This window comes from Lygodium microphyllum, chromosome 16, assembly GCF_053477565.2.
Source record: "Lygodium microphyllum isolate KBCC chromosome 16, Lygodium_microphyllum_v1.1.10, whole genome shotgun sequence".
NCBI classification, from domain to species: domain Eukaryota; kingdom Viridiplantae; phylum Streptophyta; class Polypodiopsida; order Schizaeales; family Lygodiaceae; genus Lygodium; species Lygodium microphyllum.
Window position 1 is genome coordinate 11,787,537 of NC_141150.1, and position 26,618 is coordinate 11,814,154.

Genomic DNA, 26,618 nt, shown 5'->3' on the forward strand with positions numbered 1-26,618 from the left:
AATACTAGAAGTACAATCCACCAATTTCAGCAAACTGAAGTGCCACATAGAAGCTTTGGAAGTAGAGGAATAATTTCCTAGAATAAAGGTTAGTGAGATATGGCCTAGTTTGAGAGATATGAAAGCTCTAAGCAAGGTAGAAGTTAACCTCAGCACACAAGAAAAAGTGAAAAAAACAAAAAAGTGCAAGTTAGGAGCTAAAAGAGGTGGCCCATAAGGAAATCTAACACAACGAAAGAAGCAAGTAGGGAAACAATTGAAAGTGGGCGGGCAGCCTAACAAGCTAAGTTAAAGGTAGAAGCACATTCTTAAATGCAAGATGCCCCTAAAACATTTTGTAAAAGAGTGTCAGACTCCCACCTGTGAAAATTGTAAAGGTAGATGGGCGGTAGAAAGGAAGCTAGGAAGATAGGAGGACAATGGAAAAGAGGGCCTAGGCCACGATGGGAAAGGAAGCTAGGAAGATAGAATGACAATGGGAAAGTGTGCCATGTAAAAAAGGGGATAAGGGGATGACCACCCAAAAGGAATTTAGGGTTTTGTATATAAAGTTGAAAAGTGAATGAAGAGCTCCTTCTTTGGTGTGTGGCAAAATGGACTCATCTTCTTATGGTAGATGGGCGGTAGAAAGGAAGCTAGGAAGATAGGAGAACAATGGGAAAGAGGGCCATGTAAAATAGGGGATAGAGGATGACTGCCCAAAAGGGATTTAGGGTTTTTTATATAAAGTTGAAAAGTGAATGAAGAGCTCATTCTTTGGTGTGTGGAAAAATAGACTCATCTTCTTCTCTCCTTCTTGCTTGCTTATGTGTGCTCGAGAGAGAGTGTGTGAGAGTGTGAGGAAGTTAATGTGTGAGAGTGAGGGATGGAGGAGAAGAAGATCTTCATTATCTCCTTTCTTTTTCTCTTCTCTTCTATTTTCTCATCTTGAGCATGACTATGGAGGATGGAGCTTGAGGGCGGAGGCTTGAGCTTGCTTGAGCTTGCATCACGAATCATTTGTATGCTTGAGGGAGGAGGCATCTCGTTTGAGAATCAAGGTAAGCTCACTACATCCCGGTAGGATCGAAAGTGCATCCGCTAGGTGAGAGATAGCCATAGGTGTTCACTTGAAATGCTTGAAAGAATAAGTGGTCGGTGGGTCTTGGTGGTTGAGTGTGAACTCCGTTGTCTCTACATTTTGGTTCCATTTCCAGGACAACAAATTCAAGCTTAAGCACTTGGGTGCCTAAAATTGAGCAATGAAGTAAGGGTTTCATCCCTAAATTAGAGCTTAAGATAGGTAGGAAGTTTTGGGTTTTAATCTTGGAAACAAGTAAGTATTTTGGTTTTTTTAAATGACTAGGCAAGTAGGAGAAAGTATTTCAGGCTTTAGTTTTTTATTTTTGTTGCATTTGGAGTAGGTTAGAACAAAGAAACTAAAGGAAAAAGCTTTAGGGTTTTTGTTGTTGAACATGCCAGAATAGGGCACAAATAGGAAGAACAATGGGAAAAAAGTGTGTTTGGAGGTGTTAGAATTGAACAACTAATCAAGTGAACTAAGATTGAGTCTAGCAAGGGTTTAAGACCCTGGGAGGCAAGGAGGAGGCAAGGGGAGACCTCATTTTCAAGTTCTGTAGTAGAGAGAGAGAGGGCTTGAGAGCTTGTGCAAGACTTGGTGCTTTTGTTGAATTGATCGGTGACGACCACATGAGTTTTTTTCTTGAATTAGGTGTGTAGAAACCTCTCGGTGCATCTAACTTTGACTCTGGTAAATCTTGCTTGTAGTGTGGCCAAAAATCAGTGGCACAGGAACCAATTTTCATTCCCACGGCTTACATGCTGTAGGAATGGCGGAATCGAATGCAATCCACAGGGGTTTGATTCCCAGAATTGGATGCTTGAACACTTAGACACCCTAGGTTTGTCTAATTCCCACAATCAAACATCCCAAAGACCCCAACCAAAATCAGACCCCTTGGACTAGAACGGTCTAATCGGCCAATCAGACCAACCGAAATTGGACACCCCAATAATTGGACCACTACTACATGTCTGATCCTGAGGATCAAACACTCAGACCTGACCTTGTCCAATTTTTAAAATCAAACATTTGGACCACACTATCCAATTCCTAGAATCAGACACACTCAAATCAGACCAGCCTGACTTGTCCGATCAGACATACCTGTCTGATTCCCAAAATCAAAAATCCCAAAACCAGGCCTTTTAAATTCTAACACTTGTCAAATTAGACATCTGATTCCTAAAATTAGACACTATATAATTTGACACTGCAAAATCAGACTAGATTCTAACACATCAAACTTAACAAACTTAGTGCATCTGAAATGACAAAGAGTGCAACCCGTAATAGGAAAATTCACCGCAAGTCTTATAGGTAAATCTAACCCTAAAAGTTGGATATCATATTAGAGCCATTCTAACACTTATATCAGCATATTGGACATAGTGCTCACACTCGTATTAGAATATTTGAAACAATTAGAGCTGTAGGCTAACTAATGAGAGCTGAAAAGATGATCGAGTTGCCTCTCACCCACCCAGCCTACCACAATTTAAAAGCACAAGTGGTGAATACCATGGTTTATTAAAAGCACAATTGGTGAATACCTGGTGCACAGATCGGATGTTGTATGCTCGCGTAGTGAGCGTTGGAAGGTCCCCAAGAACAAAAGAACTCTACGTTTTGCACAAAACTCAAGGTAGAAAGCATGCACGACATGAACAAGAGACCAATTGGGTGCAATCTCCCCCCATGCCTTGTGTGAGCACTCCACAAAGCATCTATTTTATGTATTAATCATCTTCAAGCTCAAATAATAGCCCAAATTACAAAATAGCACGCTTTTGGCTTTTGAGTTTGCTTTAGCACAAAATAGAAATAAAGCTAATGGACGGGCGCCCAAAGAGTCAAGCATACCCAATACAATGTCCAAATATAAATATGATAATAATCGTACGTCCATGCGCATACAAAATAATAAATAAATATCCAACGCCTTAATAAATAGGCGCAACAAAATATAGGCGCCATGCCTAAGGTATGCACCCATGATAACTTGAATACACGCTATCCTCCAATGCTTTCCTCTGCCACTGCTGCTATCTCTACACATCAACTGAAGCATTCACAATCGTTAGTAAAATAATAAAATTAAACCGACAAAAGTGAATACCTAGCAGTCTTCAACTACATAAATAAACTGGTTAGAAATCAATCCTAACCTTAATTTATCACGAGTGTGCACTCTAAACTCATGAACGTTTATTAATTTAATATGTATTTTGCGGAATCACCCGCTATGGAATCACCCATGTACACACTAAATTAATGAAACGCCCGAAAAGGATAGACGTCCCCATCAACTTCTCGCACAAAGAATCCACTTTGTATATGAGCCCCGGTCAACAAAGTTTACGGAATCCACCGTAAAACCTCACGGAATCCACCATGGCACGAAATCCACCGTGAAATATGCCTCTTGGCATCAATACCATGGTCCCTTTCCACCTTTTTCCACCTACCAATACCATCTACTATAAATCTATAAAAGGCACTCATCCCCACACTCATTTGATAAAAACATTCACATTTAGTTGTACTTGCATTATGCTTGGATAAGATCAGTTGTTCTTCTTTGTCATCACTTATGCCTCATTATGATTGTCTATTTGCTCATCAATGATCCACCTTAGCATGCATCCTCAATATTTCAACATGATATCATAATGGGTTTCAAGCTAATGAGTCATTAGGCCACTAATTAGGTCATTTTAGTTTGAATTTTTGGCTCCCTCCACTTTCCCGTGAATCTCTCACCTACCTCCATAGTTATCAACCTCATTGGAGGGCTTGAATCTCTCTTCCCAAGCATTATCAGCCTGTGCTCCCTCTTGAAGAACTCTTCCTTGACTAAGGATGCTTCTTCCTATCACCTCAAAGTATGCCTTTGTGCACTTAATGCTTCAGTATTGCATCTGCAATAGATCGTTGTCCAGATCTGTGCCCTTCCTATTTATATCACCCATTCAGTCCATACGTGCAATGATGTTAACCATTATCATAGGGATTTTGAAGATATACATCTAAACTCTCTCCTACTCATAGGGTTTCTCAAATGGCTACCTTTGTGTGCAGTAATAAGCAAAATACCAGTCGCTTGTCAAAACCCTAAAGAGGGCAACCATGGCCATTGATCTCCAAGCTCATATTTTACTTCATTTTCTCCCTTCCTTTGGCTCAATGATGTCACTAAGTCTTTGATCTACTACAATACTTAGTTCTCAATAAAGCTACCACTTAAAATAAGCAAGAAGAAGAGTCAACATCAAGATCAACATCAAGTACATAGTATCTCTCGATACTAACTAGTGTTGGTTAACACTAATCTTCTTGTGTGCTTTGACACACTCAAATTAAACTCTTTTGCTAGTCTATTCTCAGTTATTTACTACTGCTCCTACCAACAAAATGGGAAAAGATTCACCCTCATGCCGATTCAACAATGTCGGATTCCATACATGGCAAACAACTCCATATTGGGGAATATAGAAAATTCCCATAAGTTTGGGACACATGGTCAAATCTTTGGATAGATTCCTTTTTTTCAAGCGCTTTCCAATGATAGGTCACATCATATGGTTTTGAGAAACTTATGGGCATGTTATCCACGTGCCACCTTTTTAGTATTCAAAAAATGGAAATTGGGAGATTCCCAAACTCTCTAATATTGTGTTAAACTAGAATCAAACTAATCTTGATGAAGAAATGATTGTGGTTAATCACGTGGTCAAGGGAAGAAACTAAGGGAAGTTTCACTCTCAGTAATATTGGATAAAAATTATGATAAGGCTCAAGCAATTATCAAGCTTGAACTTGATGATAGCTACATTTATCATGTTGATGATTATGAAACCTCTCAAGCAACATGGGATCAATTAGAAACCATGTTTGGAGCTCACTCAAAATCCTCCAAATATGGCTTACTAATTGAAGTTTTTAGGCTTGACATAAAAAATAGTACCTCACTTGCAACTCATTAAAATTATATGGAAAGCTTGTTGATACAACTTGCAAGAATCAACTTGAAGATGGATGAATATATTTGTATTGGAGTACTTCTCAAAAATCTTCCACCTGAGTATAATAATGTGTCTACCACATTAATCAACATGCCGAAGCCGAAGCTTGTGGATATCAAAGTCTCTCTCCTAGAAGAAGATAAGAAGATCAAGAGAAAAGGAGAAGAAAGCACCCCAAGAGGAGACCAACAACTCCTCTATGTAAAAGAAAAAGGGAAGAATAGCATAGTTTGTGATTTTTGTAAGAAAATTGGTCATATTTAGAAGTTTTGTAATGCTAGGAAAAGATCTCAAAGAGCATAACTTAAAATGGTCAAAGAACAAGACAACAATGGAGAAGAAGAAGAAGAAGAAGACACCCAAGAACAAAAGGATAGGACTCGCCACCAATCCCTCCTTTTTAGCTCATTTTCTGATAGAATTTTTTAGATTTTAAATGTGTACTTGCCTAATGTTCTTACCATAAGCTCGTGTACTCCTCATGTAGCCCTTGCACAGTACAACCTCTATGCACTTTTAGTGAGGCCTTGTGACAGCCTCTAGCTTTATATGGTTGCTTCTTTCCATATCTACATGTAGCAAGGTTCTACTCATGACAGCCTCTGTATACTCGGTGTCTTTCTTGGTTGTGTTTCTTGGTTGTGATTGAGGAGGGGTGTTGAGATATGTCCAATCACTTCCACTATAGCCTCTTTGTGAGGAACAATAAGGCAAAGGATCACATTGCAAATAAAGCCTTATACTAGGTCATGTATACATGCTTTATTAAAACCACCATTGGTGAATATCAGGGTCCCTTTCCACCTTTTTCAACCTACTCATACCACCTACTATAAGCCTATAAAAGGCACTCATTCCCACACTCATTTGATAAAATCATTCTCATTCAGTTGTACTTGCATTATGCTTGGATAATATCAGTTGTTCTTCTTTGTCATTACTTATGCCTCATTATGATTTTCTATTTGCACATCAATGATCCACCTTAGCATGCATCCTCAATATTTCAACACCTTTAGCTATACCTGGGATATTGTGAATTGGTGTTCACCCTTATGGGTTGTAAATGAAAGCTTTTGGAGTGCTTTAGCTATACCTCTTGTATTGAAGTCAAATGAAGCTTGTAGGAGCAAAATACATTGTGTAGATCAATTTGGTTGGTATGGGACTTTGTATGTGCCTTCATTATATTATTTAAATGCTCTCATTTGAGTTTAATCTCAATCACAAATAATGGGCTAAAATGTTAAAAATTTCCAAATTTTTTTGCCCCTTGTAATCTTGAAGTCATTGAAACCTTGAAGCTTCTTCAAGCATACTTGATAATTGAAGATTCTTCAAGTGTTCTTGATGTATGGGAGTGATTTAACCAAGAAATGAAGCTACCTTGAAGAATGTTGAAGCTTGAAGAGAGAATCAATGGTTGCTCTACTAAGCTTTAGGGTTTCAAGAGATAAAGAATGCCACAAGAAGAAGAATCTTCACTCTCAAGCTCACAAAAGTCTCTTAAGCATGACACTAAACCCCCCACAAATGACGTTGTCCTTACTTGGAAAACCTTTCTACTTGGCAATAGACTTATGGGGTTAGCTTTAAAAGTTGACGTAATATATGATAAAGTAATATAGTAAGACGAACTTAACCTTTGGTTATGATTTTTTGTTGGGAGTTCATGCTCAACCACCAAGACCCACGTATTGCTTATTGGTTCAAGTGTTTTAAGCCGAGCACTAATTGCTACCTCTCACATAGCCGATGCATTGTCTCTCTCTATGACTGTAGTGAGCTTACCTCGATGCCCAATTGAGTACCCTCCTCCTTTGTGCACAACAGTAGCTCCACGATTCTTGATGCAAGCTTAAGAAACCTCAAGCCTCCACCTTCAAGCTCCATCTTCCATAGCCACGCACAAGACAAGAGAAGAGAAGAGAATAGAAGCAGAGAGGAGATGATGGAGAGCTTCTTCTCCTTGATCCCTCACCCTCACACACTTACTCCCTCACACTCTCACCCTCCCTCTCTGAACCACACACAAGCAGGCAAGGAGAAAAGAAGATGAGTACACTTTGCCACAGACCAAAGAATGAGCTTCTCATTCACTTTTTGAGTTTATATACAAAACCCTTATCCCTTTGGGGTGTTCATTCCCTCTTTTACATGGTCGGCCATGGGCAATTTTTTCCATTGTCCTCCTATCTTCCTAGCTTCCTTCCTATCGTCTATCTACCTGTACAATTTGCATAGGAAGGAGCCTGGTACCCTTTTACAAGAAGCTTTAGGGGCACCTTGCATTTAAAAGTTCCCTTTTGCCTTTGCCTTAGCTTTTGAGTCTGCCCTTGCACTTTCGATTGTTTCCCTTCTTCCTTCTGGGCCACCTCTTTTAGGTCTCGACTTACACTTTTTGACTTTTTTCTCTTTTTTCCATTTTTTCTTGTGTTGAGGTTAACGTTACCCCCCTCCTAGCCTGGTTCCAATCCCATGGTACTGATGGAAAGTGATTGGAATGTGGGATGGGTATAGCCAGATGGCTTTTTTGAGTTTGTATACAAGCCCTTGCGGGGGATGGTGTCGGGTGGACCTGCCCTTAAAATTGAAGATGGTGTTGAGCCCTAGTCCTTCATGGACATTGACAGAGGGGTATCTATTTTTTGAAATTGAAGATAAATTTGGGGCGGGTCTATCCCTGATGCTGACCTTGAGTGGATTTGTCCCTAAAATTGAAGATAATATTGGACGGATTCTTCTTGGTTAATTGTGGATGGACTATTCTATTTTTTAAATTGACAATGGTGTTGGATAGATGCCTCCTCGTGCCTTCCAAGGTTGCTATAACATGACTTCCCCTTATTCCCTTCGAGTTGCCTTCCCCTTTTACCTATGCCCGTGCGGAGTTTCCCACTTGCATCGAAGGAAACCAAATCTTTCTCATAAAATGAATTACATTGCACCTCGCACTTTCCTTGTGAGAGCCTTCAGAGGTTCTCCCTCATCCTTGAGAGAGCTTTGCTAGAATATCTAGCATTTTCATTCATCCATGAGAAAGCATCCTCCGTCCTTGACAAGACTTCCCTCATCCTTGAGAGAACCTCACCAAAGTAGTCAAAACTCCCCCATGTTGTTTCTAAGGTTGCCATCTCCTACATGGTTTTTAATGAGCTTCATCATTCACTTTTTCAATTGGAATCTCTTAGTCTTCCTCTGCTTTGTTTGATTGCATGGTGACATGGGCAACATGGATAGTGGAAGTTGATGCCAATGTGGTTGTGGGGGGATTGGTCTTTGGAAGAAATCAATCAACTCGTTGAAGTGGTGGGAATCAAGAGTGTATTGCATGGATAATGGGGCCTTCAAAGTTGGTGGGTTGCTACATTGGTTTGTACCTAAAAATAAAAGAAGGTGCACTACCTAGGGCTATGTCTTCCTTACTGTGTGGTGCATGGTGCTCGTGGGAGTGTAATTGGGAGTTGAGCCTGGGTGTTGTCCCACACTTCAGAACCCAATGTATGTATTGTTGAAGGTGTGGTGTGAAGATTAGGGAGACATGCCTGGAAGTCCTACCCTTGAGGTGCCCTAAGCATGAAGTGGGGCATCAAATTGGAATAGGGGGTTACGGACAAAGTCAGTCGACCAAAGTCACTGGATGCACCTAACTTGAGAACCCCTAGGTGTAGTGACTGTGACATGTGGAGCTAATTGCCCTCTCTTTTTTTATATAGATAAACACAATCGACACCATAGTTACAAGGGTGTTCTCAAGTTGTACCTCGATCCTCTTCTAATGATGCATTATGGGGTGGCCTAAGGGAAAATTGCTAAAAACGGAACGACTTTGAATGCAGCTCTTGAGAGTAGCCCTGACATTTAGAGGTATGTTGACAAAAAGGGGTGTCCACACCTCGTAAACTAGCTATCATTCATGTCTTCAAGTACCTTCATACAAAAATAGGGTAACAACGTAGCCCTCATCCTTAGCCAAGCCATGACACAACTATCTATTCCTAGGTTGAGTTCAAAAAATAGTGGAGGGAGGTGGGCCTCCATGACGGCTGGCTTTTTCTTTAGTAGAAACCTAATGGTCCTAAGATAATTACAAGTTGTATGAAAGCAAATTTTGGACAGGATGAGAAATCTTTGAGGAAGCACGTGATTGCAGGAAGGTGTCTCTTGCCTTGAAGGTTAGGCACTGCTCGGGATTCTTTGCATTGGCATTGTAGATCTTGGGAAAGTCATACCTACCATGCTCCTCCCTATTGTAGTCCACTTCATGCCTGTGAGGGTAGGGCATGTAGATAGGAATATTCCTTTATTCAGGGAGTGTGCCATAGAATGCCATCCATGCATCAAGGTTTGTATCAAGATCCTTCCTTGCCACTTGGGTTGTGCTTCATAGACTTGAACCATCTTGGGGATCTGGTACACCTTGTTCTGCTAGTCTGGGACCTCCCTGCTCCATTGAGTAATAACTACACTCCACTCCTTAACCCATCGATTTGCCAAGTTGTTGGCCATTTGAATGATATTCTCCACTACTTCCACAGGTAGGACTCAGTCCAGGGCCCGTGGGTAGAGGAATGATAGCTCAAAGGGCCCGATTTGGATTTCTCCTTGCTCCCAAATCCTTGTGTTGTGGTATGGGTTCTATAGGAAACTACTAGGGTCACGCTCTAGCTCTTTGGTGCACTTGCTCTACCAATTAATGCATTCTTCTCTTAGCTATGACGATGCACTCAGGCACTTGGTTGCCTTCTGGATCTTCTTGAGGCACAACTGATAGTGGTGGGCTAAGCTCTCGGGCATGTTTCTCCTTTTCTAGTTTCTGCTCAAAGTTTGGTCCTTCCTCTGGCAGTTGCTCTTGCGGGGTCGGAGCTAGGGGTGGATGTGGGTGCTCTTGCTCTTCAAACCTATCTCCTTCATCTCATCGGTGGAGAGGCCATCTCGTCTCAAATATTGGCATTTTTCTTTCCTCATTAGGCCGATGCTGGTTGGAAGAGCATGCTCTTCTAGGTTATACTTCAAGGCTCTTGTGGTCTTTTCTAACTTCCTTCTCATCCTCTCCACAGAATCCTCATTGTCCACTTGCATTACATGGAACAATGTGCTTAAGAAGGCTTGCCATTGCACCTCAACTTTTTTCTATGGCTTTTGTTCTGGCCTATGCCAACACCCACTTGCATTTTGCTATGGCCAGGCGCTCGGCAAGTTCTCTCACCCGTTCGAAGTTGTGCTCTTCCCACTATTTGGCTTTCTCTTTTAGCTCCTCCTTGCCTTATCCATGCTTTCATTCCATACTTCTAGCATGTGTGTTTTCCCCTTGTCGAGTGGTTTCATTGCTCCTTAGCTATCTTCTGGGCTTGTTGTGCCACGAAGAGCTGCATGGGAGTTTCTGACTACCTTTTGGACATATCCTCATTCTTTTATGCATGGGATTCTTAACTTCCTTTCTGCCACTCTCTTTCAGATTTAGCCATGGCTTTGATCTCCTCCACCTCTTGTTCTAGGTTCTCTAGCTCCTCCTGTAGCTCTCGGGTTTCTTCTTTGATGGCTTCTTCTTTTCTCTTTCTCCAAGATTTTGATTTCCCTTTATAGTCTCTCCTATTCCTCCAAATATAGGGTAGTCCTCTTCTTCAAGTCATATATCTCTTTTTTATATCTTTGTGCCCTTTCTTCTCTTGTTGCCTCTAGCCCCTCCCTAGCATCCAGGATTTTTTTCATATCTCCTTGCAGCTCTTCATACAGCTTTGCTAGCTCCTCATTAAGTCACAAGACGCTCATGAGGTTCTATTTCTCCTCAACCAACCTTACTTCCCACTTTCCTTCTTCTCCTTCCTTAGCTTCGAGCTACTCTTTTAGCTCTCGAATTTCTCATTTTGATGATTTGCTACCTAGCGGGTTGCTTTCAACATGAGTGTTGTTGAGGCTTCTCTTTCAATCTCTGGCTTGGTTGTTGCCGCTGTCTTCTCTTCCTTGGCCTTTTCTAGCTATATTAGAAGCTCTTTGACATACTCATCATATGTTGTGGCCGTGGGCATTGTGGGGGATGTTGTAGTCGTGGAAGCCTCTAGCTTTTTCCTCTTGGGATCCTGCCTTGACTCAGCATTGCCTGTGAGTGGGGTCTTTTAGCTCTTGCAATGTGGACCCCTACTCCTGAATCTAGAGCTATCTCTTGCATCTTCATTATCGAAAACTGCATCATGAACATTAACTTGCTAGTATCCATGGTAGTTGCAGTGTCTCGGGTAGAGTCAAGGTGGTCACGGGGTGGGATGTGAAGATTGATGGGAGGGGGTGCATTGGGGCCTTGCCTTTGCCTAATACTATCGGGGCTACTTCAACCTATAAGGCCCTGGTGTTACTGCATGGCTCTCCTTCCCTCTGGGGCCTCATGGTGGCTAGCTCTTCTACACCCAAAGTCTCCTCCACTAACCTGTGCATGGGCTTGGCTATGTCTTTGTCTTCCTTTCTCCTAAGCTCTTATGCCTCTTTCTCTGGTTTTCTTTTTCTCTCTTCTTTGGCCCTCTTGGAATCTATTTGAGTCCTCGTCCACTTGGCCCATTCCTCCTTTTTCATTGTTTCTTTTATTTCCTTCTGTGACTTTGATGGGGTTCTCTTATTTGGTGCCTTGGGCGCTCTCTAGCTAGACTATGTCTCTTGCCCTTCCCTATCACTTATAGTTCTCTTGTTGGACTACTCTTGCTCGAGGTGTGGCAATCGGTTAGGGGTCTCCTCTCCTTTCTCTTCACCTCCTTTTGCATCATCCTTCAAGGCCTCTTGGATGATAGCCATCATCATTACTCCACCAAACCTGATGGTGGATGCCTTGGAGGAGGACTTTTCCCTAGCTAACCTTGTTGTGGAGGCTAGGGACTCCCTATTGCTGCGCCTATGGCCAAGGTTTTTGTTGAGTTTTCGATGGTATTTTGCATGAAGGCATTCCAATCCACCTCATTTGGGGATCGAGATGCAATGCTTTCTAGCAATAGTAGCGTGATTCTATTCATAAGGGCATTGTATCTTTTACTAGAGAAGAGGGCATGAACCATCTTTGCTAGCATTTTGATTTCAGGGTTTGGGATGTCCATCAAGCTTATCCCATCCATTGTGCACATGGTAGCCTTGCTCATCACGAGCATGTTATACACATCCCTCATTGGGCATTTCTTAGTGTCCTACTGGTTGAACCCACGGCCTTCTCCATCATTGCAAGGCTCAACTCCACCTCTACTTGGTGGGCTTCTTCTTCCTTTCTTATTGTCACCATGCCACACTTTCTTTTGGCATTGAAGCTCCTCAAATATTCTGCACACTTATTGTAATCAAACCTTCTCTACATACTTCTATAGGCTACATTGGTCCACGAGTTGTTTTACGGTTGGCTCCTCCATGATAATGTCTTCTAGGTTTAGGGCATGCTTGAATGTGAACTAGCTATAACCCATTGTTTCTACCATCAAGCCGTACTTCACTTGCTCTTCCTCTGTGAATGGGAGCTTGCCACCTTTATCTTGCCTTTCCATTTTAGGTTCCTGTTATATGCCATAGCTCACCATTAGTTTTGTTGAGTCAACTTCCACGAGGTAGATAAAACATGCATGAAAGCTCTTAAGAATGTGAGATGCTTAAGTATAGAGTGAAGTGTCCACTTCAAGAAATCCACATATTTCAAAAATATTCATGATAAGTTTTCTACAGTCGAAGTCTTGTCATTTAGACATTGATTGACATTCAAGGCATGTTTATTTTCTTCTTTTCCAATCTTTTCATGCTTGTTTCCTTTTGACCTTACCTCCTCCCTCCCCTAGGAATGATTTGAATCCTTCCTAGGATAGGAGAGTGAAGGGCTAAGGACATTTAAGCATGTGTGGGAAAGACCTTAACTTGCAAAAGCCAAGCATAGAATTCTGGATTATATTCCAACTGAGCATGGCAATCCATATCATGAGGTCTAGTGCCTATGTGTGTGATATAGGTGAGGACATCAGTGATAAGATCACTAGAGTTGATCCTGCTAGCAATGTGTAGCTCTTCTTTTGTAAGGATTCAATTTAGGTGAGGGTGGATCATGACATGATCGATTATGATTGCTAGCCAATATCCTAAAAGAGGTAGGAGCTATGTAAGTGGAATCATACTCAAAGGTCTTAATGGCACATTGCTACTCAACATTGGTCATGATTTGGTAGCCTTCTTGTTCCCACTGAAATCAAAGAGCATACCATTTGTGTAAGAAAGAGGAGTCATTGGTAGCAAATTGCTTCAAATTTTCAATTTCTTGATCCGTGAAAAGGACTTCGCTCTTGACATAAGATGTGATTAAGCGTTCTTTGCATGCTTGCTCAATGGAGAGCTCAGTGGCAATGAGTTCTTCAGGTGCATGGGAAGTTTTGACGAATACGAATTCAAATTCCTCCCATGAGCAAGGTAGCATGCACACTTCCATTTGCTAAGGTCTCATCCAAAAGACCTAAGTTCAGTTGATTGTAACTTTTAGCAAGCATGGTAAACGTGGCATCAAAGTGTGTGAGGCAAGCAATCAAGTCATTGTCTGTATTCTCAACTAAGTTTGTGGCCAAGGTAAGAATGGATCTCCACTGGTTAGAGGGTCTAACGTTGGTAGTGGCTTTGGGCTTGATGGTTCCACAGCTATTGAGTGCACCTCTAGTTGTGGTTCTAGCTAGGGATGTGGCCTTGGCGCACTAGGCATGGCCAATGCGATGGGTAGTGGGCTACTAGATGCTTGGGTAGCAATTGGGATACTAGAAGGGAAAGGTTGAGGTGCTCCAGGAGTAGCGGGCTATGGTTTGGGTCAATAGACTTGTTGAGTCTCGATGGGTTATGGTTTTGGAAGGGTAATGGGCCCTATAGCTAGAGGATTTTGTGACATTGATGCTTGATTTGTCTTGATGCTTCATGCGGTTAAGCTTGAGGGTGGTGTTTGAGTAGTATGCTTGGCCATCTTGGCTTTAGGTACCCAAATCCAAGTACTTCCCTCATAATAACCATGTGCTTGCAACAAGATCTTGGGCATCCAACATGGCCTGACCATTCGTCGATGCCTCTAGTTTCTTTTGGACCTCCTAGGTTTTGAGGGAAGGTTCCTAACCTTGCAGGTTCATGGTTGGGTGCTCTTGGGCAGCGGTTTGGGATATTTCGGTACCCATTTGAACTAGTAATCAAGGGTTTTAGCTTTGTGGTCATATTTTTTGGTGGTGCTGAGGTTTGGTGGGGTGTGACGTTAATCTTGATGGTGGGATTCTCTATCGATGGCTTTGCGGACTATGATGGAGTCTCACAACCCTGTGCTGAAGGCTAGGCCGATTTGTACGTTGCCGATGGCCAGGTGAATACACTGTGACTGGTAGTCAACATTACAATGAGCCTACTTCTTAAAGGTTTGACCTAACAGTGACTCCATGCCTGTATATTTTGTGTTTGGCAACACATAAAAGACCATGGGCAAGCTTTCAAACTTGATAGAGACTACAACTTTGCACTTTCCCTGAAGCGTATACAATCGACCTCCAAGTGGGCTGAGTTTGATGTTAATGGACTGTAAGTTTGGTTTGTCGATTTAAGTCCAATAATTGTGAGTCAAGATATTAAAGTTAGTGCCCTCATCGATCAATGCTTCAATGGCATGTGCCTGTTGGGCTGTAATGGTCATGCATAATTAAGCTCGAGCTACGGCTTTCTCATCCTCACCTCCTTCAACCTCCATAATGGTGGCTACTCATACATTGACAATGGCTTCTAGCATCGAGGGTTCGTGAAGTGGATGTGTGGGGAGGAATTATTTATTTATGCGGCTGCCATTAAAGAAGCCTATGCCCTCATCTTCCAGGGTTTTGAGTTCCACATTACTGGTCTCGCTTATGGTGCGGACTCTAAACATTCCTAGCCCCCTAAACTTCATTTTCTACTTATGTCCCTTGATCGAGTATAACAATACTAGGTCACCCTATTTGAAATCTCGTTGCTTGACGTGCTTGTCAAATCAACTCTTGTGTCCTGCCTTTTCATAGAGATTAGCACATGGGTGGCTAGAAACAGAGTTTGCAATAAGCATTCTAGCTCAAATAGACATTTCATTCAAGCTTCCTTTCCCTTCCACCTCTCTTGAATAGTGATTCTCAAGCTAGGAATGAATAATTCCACAAGTAGAATTGCCTTAGTTTCTGTAGGTCAATCTGAAGGGGGTCTGTCCCACAACCATTTTATAGGTTGTCTTATAGGCCCATAAGGGTGCCATTAGCTTGTTATCCTAGTCACTACGCAAAATAGAAACTACCTTGGTCACGAAATTTACCAGGATCTTATTTGTTGATTTGGCTTGGCCATTAGCCTGAGGGTAGTAGGGTGAGGACTTTTGATGGATGATCAAGAATGTCAAGAATCGTGTGGTGGGGGGACTTGCTCAAGATGCTGCGCCGAACACACACAGAATGCACAAGGAGAACCTCCCTCAAGAGACAAGAAGAGAGATGGAGGCCAAAAACGTTTTCTTGTTGGTTTCTTCTTCTTCTTCCACACACTTTACAATGTACACAAAGTATAGATAAGATACAACATAAAGGAAAGTGGCCTACTAAGTCAAACAATGCATAACCAATACACTAGTCGATTGGCGTTATAACTATGCCAGCTGTAAATAGGTGTAACAACTTGAATGTAATAAGTAATGAGTCAGTGGCTATGTGAGATTCATAATGACCATCGACGTGCTAAGTGTAGACATGTGGACCCATCTAACCAGGCGGTCATCATCAATGTCCGCATGTGTTGAGCTTGTCATCTCAACACTCCCCCTCAAGCTCAACTGCATCTCTACAACTCCAAGTAAGCTTCCAAACTTTTGAAGCTTCTCTATACCCAATGCCTTCGTGAAGATGTCAGCTATCTGATCCTGTGTGCTGACATACACCAAGTCAATCTCACCTCCTAGTACCTTCTCTCTCACAAAGTGGTAGTGTACCTCAATATGTTTTGTCTTGGCATGGAACACAGGGTTCCTAGTCACTTTTATATTGCTCATGTTGTCACAAGAAATGACAACTGGACCTTTCACCTGCACATCCAAATCAGCCAATAAATTTTGTAGCCATACTACCTCACATGGTGCAACAGCAGCACCTCTATACTCAGCCTTTGTACTCAACAAAGCAACTGTAAATTGCTTTTTGCTGCCCCAAGCAACTGCTGCACTACCAAGAGAGAACATGTATCCGCTGGTAGATCTTCTATCAGACATACTACCAGCCCAATCTGCATCTGTGTATCCAAACACCTATACATATGTACCTGCCTCATAGAAAAGTCCATAACGTGATGTGGACTTCACATATCTCAATATGCATCTGATTGCATCCAAATGTGGCTTTCTAGGTACTTGCATAAACTGCCTCACGAGACCAATAGCGTAGCTCAAGTCTGGCCTTGTAATGGTCATGTAGATCAAACTCCCACTATCCTCCTGAACATAGTAGGGTCTTCTATCTCATCCCCAACATCAGCACTCAACTTTACATTCTGCTCCAATGGGACTCAAAGTGGTTTGCATGCTGTCATGCCATACTTGGACAACATATCCAAGCCATACTGTCTTTGGGACAGCCATATACCATCATCACATCTGATCACCTCAATGCCAAAGAAGTACCTTAGCTCACCTAAATCCTTCATCTCAAACTTCTTCTTCAAAAAATCCTTGACTTTAGCAATCCCACTATCACTATCACGTGTAATAATCAAGTCATCCACATAGATGACTATGATGACCAAACCTGCATCTCCCTTTCTCACATAAAGTGAGTGATCAGCATCAGAAACATAAAAGCCAATATTGACAAGATACTCTCTGATCTTGTCAGACCATGCTCTAGGTGCTTGCTTGAGCCCATAGAGCACCTTCTTCAACCTACACACATATGTGGGATGCTCTAAATCTTCATAACCTGTTGGCTAATCCATATACACTTCTTCCTGCAAATCAGCATGCAAGAAGGAATTCTTCACATCCATTTGCTACAACCTCCAACCTTTGGCTGCTACCAAAGCAATCACACATCTGACAGTTGCCATCCTAGCAACTGGACTTAAGGTTTCTTCATAATCTATGCCATATGTCTAGGCATAGCCTTTTGCAACCAGCCTAGCTTTGTACCTACTAATAGAACCATCTGCATTGTGCTTAATCTTATAAACCAACTTATATCCAATAGCTTTCTTGCCCTTCGGCAATGATACTAGATCCCAAGTCTTATTGGCCTCTAATGCAGCCATCTCCTCATCTATTGCTACATCCCAATGAGCATGACCAACAGCCTCCTCAAAACATGTGGGCTTAACATCCTCAACTAGTTTTGCCATATAAGCATAATGGTGAGATGCATAACCTTCAAAACTAAATCTTTTAACAGGGTATCTGACCCTACTAGATCTGCGTACCACCGGATCACTCAATGGAGCCTTTACATTACTATGAGCTCTCTGTACACTTGGTGTCCTGACAGAAGGGATACCAAGCTCATCATCCAAGCTCTCTGAGCCACTGGAGTCTCCATCAAGAATTGCATTAATGCCATCTGACACTTTATTCTTTCCTTTGTCTTTACCTGTAGTGCTACTAGATGCACCTAAAGATTTAGAGGTACTCCTTAGTCTCCCAGACCAAGGACTACCAAATGACGTCTCTGGTCCACTAAGAGTCCGTGATTCTTGCTTTTCAGCCTACACATGAGTGTCATGATCATCATCATCATCCAATGCATCACCACTAGATGCATACCAACTGCTCATTTCATCAAAGATGACATCCCTGCTCACTCTGAACTTACATGTGACAGGGTTATAACACCGATACCCTTTCTGCTCTAAAGAGTATCCAATAAAGATGCACTTTTCAGCCTTTGGATCTAGTTTCTTCCGCAACTCATCCGGCACATGAACATACGCAATGCAGACAAACACTTTCAAGTGTGAGACATCAGGCTTCTTACCTGTAAAACATTCTTCGGGGGTCATACCATGAACTGCAGCTATGGGAGTTTTGTTCATAATATAAACAACAGTATGAATAGCCTCAAACAAAAAATACTTAGGCATATTCTTTTCAGCCCATCAAGGCGCGAACAACTTCTACAATATGCCTGTTTTTCCTTTGTGCAACCCCATTTTGCTGTGGGGTATATCTGCATGTGAACTGTCTCTTTATCCCATGAGACCTCAGAAAATCACTGAACTCATTCGAGAGGTACTCTCCCCTGTCAAGATTGTGGGAGAGAAGGAAGGAGTCTCACTTGTAGCTTTCTTGCTTGCACAATGAGGGAATACACACAAAGGTGGAGGCTGAAAACTGTTTTTCTCTTCTTAGTTGTGTAAGCCAAAAAGAACTCTATACAAAGAAATAGAAGAACCCTATATATGGGTCTCAAACCAAACTCAACTAACTAAGGTGGCATACTAACTGAGCCACGAACTAGAGTAGATAAGGATAGCTATCATGTAGCTATTATTCATGGGTGGTGTACCAACCGCATCTGCAACTAACACGTCGGTGACATAAATGCACAACGGTCACCCTGGCATATCACGAGTGGAGCTCGATATCTCAACACTCCCCCTCGAGCTCAATCCCAATTCCTACACACCAATTGCGCAGCTTCTCTGCGCCCAATGCCTTCGTAAATATGTCAGCTACCTGATCCTCTGTGCTGACATAAACTAGATCAATAAGACCTAGTAAAACCCTCTCCCGCACATAGTGATAATGCACCTCAATGTGCTTTGTTCTAGCATGATAGACTGGGTTATTTTCCAAGTGTAAACTGCTCATGTTGTCATAATAAATGACAACTGGCCCATCTGTAGGCTCATGCATATCATAAAGTAGCTTATGCAACCAAGCTACCTCACATGCAGCCATTGCTGCACCCCTGTACTCAGCCTCTGTGCTCGACAAGGCAACTGTAGGCTGTTTCTTGCTGCTCCAAGTGACTGCAGCACTCCCAAAAGAGAACACATATCCACTGGTAGAACGTCTATCAGAAATGCTACCAGCCCAATCAGCATCAGTATATCCATGTAACTGTATCTGAACCCCAGTCTCATAAAATAGTCCATACTGCAATGTGGATTTCACATACCTGAGTATGTGTCTAGCCACATCCAAATGCGGTTTCCTTGGAGCCTGTATAAACTGACTTACCAATCCAACAACATAGCTCAAATCTGGCCTGGTAATAGTCATATAAATCAAGCTTCCTACTATGCGTCTGTACATAGTAGGGTCTTCCAAAAGCTCACCTGCATCTGCGCTCAGCTTCACATTCTGCTCCAAAGGAACTGAAATAGGTTTACAGCCTGTCATCCCATATTTGGACAGCATGTCCAATCCATATTGCCTCTGCAAGAGCTGTATCCCACTTGGTGATCTAATCACCTCAATGCCCAAGAAATAACGCAGCTCTCCCAAATCCTTCATCTCAAACTTCTTCTTCAATAGCATTTTCACATGAAGGATATCTTCATCACTGTCACCTGTCATAATCAAATCATCAACATAAATGACAAGTAGCATAATACCTTTCTCTGTTTTTCTCACATAAAGTGAGAAATCTGCCTTGGAAATCTGAAAGCCAATAGTGACAAGATACTGTCCTATCTTGTCAGACCATGCTCTAGGTGCTTGCTTCAAGCCATACAAGGCTTTCTTCAACCTGCAAACAAACTCAGGATGAACATCATGCACATAACCTAGTGGCTGCTCCATATAGACCTCTTCTTGCAAGTCACCATGCAAGAAGGCATTCTTTATATCCATCTGATGTAAAGACCATTCCTTTCATGCAGCCATAGCAATGACTGCTCTTACGGTTGCCATCCTTGCAACCGGACTGAATGTTTCTTCATAGTCAATGCCATATGTTTGTGCATACCCCTTGACTACTAATCTTGCCTTGTATCTGTTCACAGAACCATCTGCATTGTGCTTCACCTTATAAACCCACTTACAGCCAATTGCATTCTTACCTTTAGGCAAAGGTACCAATTCCCATGTAGCATTTGCTTCCAAGGCATCCATTTCTTCATCCATGGCTTTCTCCCATTTTCCTTTTCCCATGGCTTGCTCAAAAGAAGTGGGTTCTGGTTCCTGTATCACTTTGACCATATATGCATAGTGAGTGACCTGCATTCACATCAAACATGGGCTGATCTACCTTCTCTTTTCCTTTTCGTGATACCTGCATACCACTATTTGCGCTGCCTTCATAAGATTCTCCTGATCTCAATCTGCCTGTCCATGGCGAAGAATGTGAACCACTGCTAGAGGACGCTCCAGGTCCACTAATATCTTGTGACTGCTGCTGAGAATTCTGTGCAACATTACCATTTTGTGTATCTACATTATCAATCACATTTATTGGTTTATACCAGCTACTCATCTCATCAAAAACAACATCTCTGCTCACTGTAAACTTACGAGTAGAAGGGTTATAGTATCTATACCCTTTTTGCTGCAGAGAGTAACCAATAAAGATGCACTTCTCAGCTTTTGGATCCAACTTGAATCTCAACTCATCTGGCACATGTACATAGGCAATGCAACCAAAAAATTTTAAATGAGAAATATCTGGTTTCCTACCAGTATACCTCTCCTCTGGAGTCATCCCATGTATTGCTGCAGTGGGAGTCCTGTTCATTATATAGACTGCTGTAGCAACTGCTTCAGCCCAATAAAAATCTGGCAAGTCTTTTTCATTGAGCATGGCACGAGATACCTCTCCAATATGCCTGTTTTTTCTTTCTGCAATTCCATTTTGCTGTGGGGTATGACTGCATGAATATTACTGCTTTATGCCATGCTCCTGCAAGAACCTTGCAAACTCATTTGAGAGGTACTCTCCCCCTCCATCTGACCTTAGGCATTTTATTTGCAGGCCTGTTTCTTTTTCAACCATAGCTTTAAGAGTTTTGAAATGCCCAAAAACTTCACTTTTCTTTTTCATAAAATACACCCAAACTTTTCTGCTATAGTCATCAATAAAAGTAACAAAATAATGACAGCCTCCAAGAGATGCAGCTTTAGTAGTCCACACATCAGAGTGGATTAATTCCAATGGCTTCTTACTCTCTTGAACATGTCTAGGAAATGGTTTCCTTGCCTGTTTTCCAAACTGACAGGCTTCACATACCTTATGCATTTCTGCAACCTTGAATTTTGGCAATCTTGCAACAATATTTTGGGCCTGCATTGATTTAAGTCGCTGTACATTAACATGACCAATGCGTTTATGCTAGATATCAATATCTGCAACTACACTGTCCCATGTGCAAACATTGCTGCACTCAATTCAGACATGTCTGCATCCAACGTAAACATTCTTCCCTTATTCTTTCCTTTTGCTATCAAGCGACCTTTATTTTTCATATCCTCAACAAAGCATCCATGAGGATTAAATCTGATCTGCAAGTCCTGCTTAACCATTTGACCAACAGAAATCAGATTCTTGGTGATATTCGGGACATGAAATACATCGGACATGTATTTCTTTTTCCCATCCTGCATAGACAAGGGAATTTTTCCAATCTGCACAATAGGATGTGCAGTATCATCACCAGTCTCCACAAATCCTGGTTTTTTCATTTTCCTTGCATCCTCCATCCATTCTGCATGACCTGTCATGTGGTTTGATGCACCTGAGTCAACATACCATACATCATTTCTTTCTTCTACACTTGTCACAGAATTGTTCATGTGCTGCACCATGAACAAATGCTCATTTCTGGCATCACCCTGTCTACTAGAAGATGCATAATTTCCTTGTTGCAGTTTTCCATTCATGATGTCATTCTGCTTTTTATAGCAGTCTTTAGCCATATGACCCATTTTACCACAGTAGTAGCATTCAACATTACTGTTTGTATTTTGATCTCTTTGCCATCCACCACGACCTCTTTGGCTCCCCCTGCCTCTAGAGTTACCACGTCCTCCTCCATAGGGCTAGTTTTCTTGAGTTTGCTCCATATTCTGATTTCTACCACGGCCTCCAAAGCGGCCTCCTCTACCTCTGCCTCTACCTCTTCCAGCATTTGAGTAGAAGACAGCTTCTTTTGAAGTTCCTCCTGAAGAAGATGCACCACCATTTCTCTGCTCCTCAGAAATTAGAAGAGCAATCAACTCCTCAAAATCAGGAAATCTTTCACGAACTGAGATGGATGTCCGAAACTGTGCATAATCCTTTCCTAGACCATTCAAGATCACAGAAACTAAATCATCATCTTCCACTGGCGACCCAATGGAAGCAAGTGCATCTGCAATCTTCTTCACCTTCATGTGGTAGTCATTGATGCTCATATTTTCTCTTTGCACATTATGCAACTCTTGCTTGAGCTGCATTTTCCTGGCTTGAGTATTTGTGCTATACATTTTTGACAAAGTATCCCATGCCTCCTTTGGCGTACTTGGATCCTGAATATGCACAATCATAGAGTCTGAAATACTGATAGACAGCAAGTACATAACTTTCCTGGCTCTCTCATGCCATGCTTTAAATGCCTGCATTTGCTGTTGATTTGGAACATCAGGAAAAACTGGTTCTTCTTCATTTCCTGCAACAAATTTTCAATATCCTTTTCCCATAAGGAAATTCGTCATTCTAAACTTCCATGCTTAGAAGTTGTTCTTGTCAAGCTTTTCAGTGACAATCTGTGAGAGAGAATCAGATGCCATTACAGAATACTGCAAAAAATTTTGTCACTGCAAAAAACACAGCTTCACCCTCACAAGGGCAAATCTGCAAAACTGACGAAAGTGGTATTTGACCACACAGTCACTTCCTAGTGACGATTTTGCATCAACAGGTAACAAGGATGAATCTGTAACTCCCAATGTCTTTGCACACAAGCATACGATGCAATTTCTATAGTAACTTTTCACCGACCTGTAGAACAGTGGTCGCACAGCATAAAACTGAGCCTTTTCCTGAGTGCGTGTAGAAAACTTCTGCCTCCAAAATAGGCCCCGAAATGGCCTCAAATAAAAAAAAACAGGGTCGCCCTCTTGCTTCACCGCGAAGGGCGTCTCAACCTGAGACAATGCACTCTTGCAATTTTCGACTGTGCTACCTGCAGAGATCTGCTCCCAAAACAGAAAATGAAAGCAACACTGCTCCTCTTACCAGAACACCGCGAGCTTGGCTTGCTTTCTTGAGCTCCTTACCACGAATAAGGCTCTGATACCATATCAAGATTGTGGGAGAGAAGGAAGGAGTCTCACTTGTAGCTTTCTTGCTTGCACAATGGCGGAATACACACAAAGGTGGAGGCTGAAAACTGTTTTTCTCTTCTTAGTTGTGTAAGCCAAAAAGAACTCTATACAAAGAAATAGAAGAACCCTATATATGGGTCTCAAACCAAACTCAACTAACTAAGGTGGCATACTAACTGAGCCACGAACTAGAGTAGATAAGGATAGCTATCATGTAGCTATTATTCATGGGCGGTGTACCAACCGCATCTGCAACTAACACGTCGGTGACATAAATGCACAACGGTCACCCTGGCATATCACGAGTGGAGCTCGATATCTCAACATCCCCCTCCATCTAACCTCAAGCACTTTACTTTCAAGCATGTTTCTCTTTCAACTGCAGCCTTGAAAGTTCTAAAGTGCTCAAACGTTTCACTCTTTTTCTTCATAAAATATAACACAGCTTTCTAGAACAATTATCAATGAATGTGACAAAGTATAAACTGCCTCTAAGAGATACATTTTGTGTAGGCCCCCAAATGTCTGTATGCACAACATCAAGGATATTTCTGCTTACATCTCTGTCCTGCGAAAAGGGTTGTCTTGCTTTCTTACCAAACTGACATGCTTCGCATACCTTATGAAATTCTGCAACTCTAAATGTAGGCAAATCTGTAACCAACCCTTTGGATTACATTAATTTCAGCCTTTGTACATTTGCATGTCCAATGCGTTTGTGCCAAATTTCAATATCTGCAACAACACCTTTTCCTTTAGCATACATAGCAGCATTCATAGTAGGAATTCCAGCATCCAGAGTAAACATACATCCAACTCTACTTCCCTTTGCTACCAACATGCACTTGTCATTGAAGTCTTCTACAAAGTAGCCCTTTGCATTAAATATGACTGGCAGCCCTTGCTCTACCATTTGACCGACTAACACCAAGTTCCTTGTAATAGATGGCACATGTAATACATCTGAAAAACTCTTTGTCTTACCATCATGCAAGGACAAGGAAACTTTTCCTATGTGTAAAATTGGGTGGCATGAATCATCACCCGTCTGCACATAACCTGCATTTTACAAATCCTGCATCTCTCCAAACCATTCTGCATGGCTGGTCATATGATTGGATGCACCTGAATCAACATATCAAACATCATCATGTGTTCCCTTTCTTGTAACAGTATTCAACATATGCTGCATAACAAACAGATGTTCATTTTTGTCTTCATTCTGTCGTGAAGACGATGCATAGTTTCCTTGCTGCAACTTACCACTGCGAATATCATCTTTCTTAGCATAACATTGGGCTGCAATATGACCTGTTTTGCCACAGTAGTGACACACAATACCAGAGTTGTTAGAGCCTCTGTTCTGCCATCCACCTCTTCCTCTAAAGCTCCCCCTGCCTCTAAAGTTATCACGACCTCCTGAAACCTGCATATCGCCAAATTGCTGATTCAATCTGTTTTGTTGGTTGTCACTACCGCGTCTTGTACCACGGCCTCTTGAAGAGAACCTGCCACGTCTCCTTCTTGAACTTGAGTAGAAAGCTTGGACCTATTCACCACTTCTTTCAGATGTCTCACTCTGCATGTCAATCTCTTCAGTGATCATAAGGGAGACCAACTCATCAAAATCTAGAAATGGCTTTCTGACATATATGGAAGTTACAAAAGACTTCCAAGCCTTTTCATTGTTAAGTCCACCCAAGGTAGATGACACCAAATCATCATCATCGGGCATTGCATCAATCGTTGCCAATGCATCTGTAATGCTCCTTACCTTCAGTGCATACTCATTGATAGACATCTTCCCTTTCTTCAATGTATTCAACTCTTGCTTGAGTTGAATCTTTTGTGCCTTTGTATTTACGAAAAACATACTTTCAAGTATGGTCCAAGCTGCATATGAATTCTCTGCATTTCTAATATGTCCCATCATATTATTGTCAATTACTGTAGACAGCCAATACATGGCATTCTTGTCTTTTGCATTCCATTCCTTCCGTGGCTTTGTCTCTTTTGCAGTTGGAGGATCACTCACCTCCGGTTCCTTTTCTTCACCTGAAATAAAATCATAGAGGCCTTTTCTAATAAGGAATTCCGTGACACGGAACTTCCATGAAGGGTAGTTATTCTTGTCGAGCTTCTCAATGATGGGGCTTCCACTGTTCTCTGCCATTATCACAAAACTAATACCAAAAGCAAGCAAATCTTCTGCAAACCTCGACCTGTAGTGCACAGCAATACATCAGACAGCCTTTTTCACTGTCTACTCAACAATACATGCAATCTGCAACCTGTTTGCAGATTAACCTTTTATTTCCTTCTTGCAAACACCTTAAGAATTACAGATTCCGAATCTGTAACCTGTGTATCTACTTTTGGTCAAAACAATCGAAATCACAATGTACCCCGAAACTGCTGTCTGTAACCTTACGGCTCTAAAACGGGGCCTGAAACGGTCTTAGATGCCCAAAATAACTGTGTAAAGTCCTAAAGGGAAAATCTGTAGAATATACAACGCTCTTCACGCACACCAAATCTCACTACAATCTGAGATTTTTGCTCTGCCCTGCTTACGGTGCCTCCACAGGCACTATCCAAGAGAAAGAGTGGAAGGATGGGAGAGCTTCTTACCCGTGGCTTGCTTGCTCGAACCTTGCTTCTTCTCCTTCACTTCAGCCTTTGAAATCAGCCTCTCTTAGTGGCGCGACTCTGATACCATGTCAAGAATCGCATGGTGGGGGGATTTGCTCAAGGTGCTGTGTCGAACACACACAGAATGCACAAGGAGAAGCTCACTCAAGAGATAAGAAGAGAGATGGAGGCCAAAAACGTTTTCTTGCTGGTTTCTTCTTCTTTTTCCACACACTTTACAATGTACACAAAGTATAGATAAGATACAACATAAAGCAAAGTGGTCTACTAAGTCAAACAATGCATAACCGACTACATTAGTCGACTGGTGCTATAACTATGCTAGTTGTAAATAGGTGTAACAACCTGAATATAATAAGTAATGAGTCAATGGCCATGTGAGAGTCATAATGACCATCGACGTGCTAAGTGTAGACTTGTGGACCCATCTAACCAGGCGGTCCATCATCAATGTCCGCATGTGTTGAGCTTGTCATCTCAACAAAGAAGGTGGATAGGAGATGAGCGATCACCTCATTGATGAAGTGTGTGTCTCAATTACATTGACAAGTTCAATGGGGCAGCCAAATCAAGAGATTACCTACTCCCATAAGAACTTAGTGATGGTTTGTGCATCATT

At 41.8% G+C, this 26,618-nt stretch overlaps 1 long non-coding RNA gene across 1 annotated transcript in view; it reads right to left on the bottom strand.

Annotated features, from left to right (window-relative positions):
* Nucleotides 1-3,044: 3,044 nt before the first annotated feature.
* The window catches only part of LOC148022528 (uncharacterized), a 47,977-nt gene continuing 24,403 nt past the window's right edge, over nt 3,045-26,618 (bottom strand). The window contains exon 3 of the long non-coding RNA XR_015693477.1: nt 3,045-3,122. This is a non-coding gene — a long non-coding RNA (uncharacterized LOC148022528). The remainder of the gene's footprint in view (nt 3,123-26,618) is intronic.